At 41.1% G+C, this 1,216-nt stretch overlaps 1 long non-coding RNA gene across 1 annotated transcript; it reads right to left on the reverse strand.

Moving 5' to 3' along the window:
- Positions 1-266: 266 nt before the first annotated feature.
- Positions 267-1,208, reverse strand: LOC107580242 (uncharacterized). Its single transcript, XR_001608612.1, has 3 exons — positions 1,017-1,208; positions 794-820; positions 267-417 (listed from the first exon to the last, which is right to left on the reverse strand). It is a non-coding gene; the product is annotated as an uncharacterized lncRNA (long non-coding RNA).
- Positions 1,209-1,216: the final 8 nt, after the last annotated feature.

Genomic DNA, 1,216 nt, shown 5'->3' on the forward strand with positions numbered 1-1,216 from the left:
TCATTCTGTTACACTGTGGAGCTTCTGTCATTAAAACAAATTCCTTGTATGTGTAAACATACCTGGCAATAAAATAAAACTCACTCACTCATTCACTCATTCTCTAATGAGAGTTAGTAGACATTTAGGTGCAACATTGCTTATAGTCAACAGATTGTGTTAAAGGAACCATCAAAATAAAGTGAACGCCAAGCTTTATTCATTTTTGTGTCAACATCCAAAGGTGTATAAAGCATGAAGAGTTTCAGTGAGTTCTCACCCTGGACTTCCGTGAGCCAGTCGGGTTGGTTATAATGTTCGGATGATATTGTGAGTGTATTGAGGAACACCAGCAGAATCACCAGCCAATAGAAGAGGGTGGATTTCACCACAGCTCGGCACTTCCGGTGACAAAACCTGTTCCAGCAACGCCAGCGGCTGCAGAGATAGGATGTGATTGCACAGCACTGCGAGCGCTACACACTGAACATGTGTATTTGCACAGTTAATTTATGTGAACACATGTTGTATGCTGTTTAGAGTGTCCATGCATGCAATACGGTCAAAAGACTGTTCAAGATTTAATGTAATGAAATGCAAAGCCAAGCCCTTCGAATGCATTCATATCAAACACAACATACGCAGCAAGCATCAAAGCACCTTGACAGATTCACTGACACACCGCAGCACATCAACATAAAGAGCTTTAAATGTTCAAAACAACGTGGGCACACACACACCGACATGCAGAATGATGAGCAAACACACACAACTGGAACTGAATTCAGCTTCAAACACACACTGAACTACTGACCTGAACTTCGACTTTGTCAATTTCTGACTGAAAAAGTGAAAAATATGGCATCACTTCATGCCACGCTATAAGCTGATGGAAAAACTTCCAGCATGTGACAACTAGTTAACATTTCATTAGAGATTCAAGAGCTGGGAGTTTCTTTGGAGGTTATCGCAGGCACAAAAGGGTGTGAAGAACTTCTCATATAGCTGTATATAAGGTATAAAAATGGAGTGCTTACCAGATGGGCCCACAGCAGACTTTCTCATCTTCTCCTGGCTTCTCTGTGTTCACAGACTCTGTCTCACTTGTGGGGATACTTGCTGCAGAGACACAAAAAACACATCACTGTGCACAAGAGAGCCTAGCCTGCACTACTGTAATGCAAAGGGAGTGCTTTTTTGCTAACACAAACTGTAATAAAACATATTAATTTATTTA

The sequence above is a fragment of the Sinocyclocheilus grahami genome, unplaced genomic scaffold (assembly GCF_001515645.1).
Source record: "Sinocyclocheilus grahami isolate Dianchi unplaced genomic scaffold, SAMN03320097.WGS_v1.1 scaffold28077.1, whole genome shotgun sequence".
Lineage (NCBI taxonomy): Eukaryota > Metazoa > Chordata > Actinopteri > Cypriniformes > Cyprinidae > Sinocyclocheilus > Sinocyclocheilus grahami.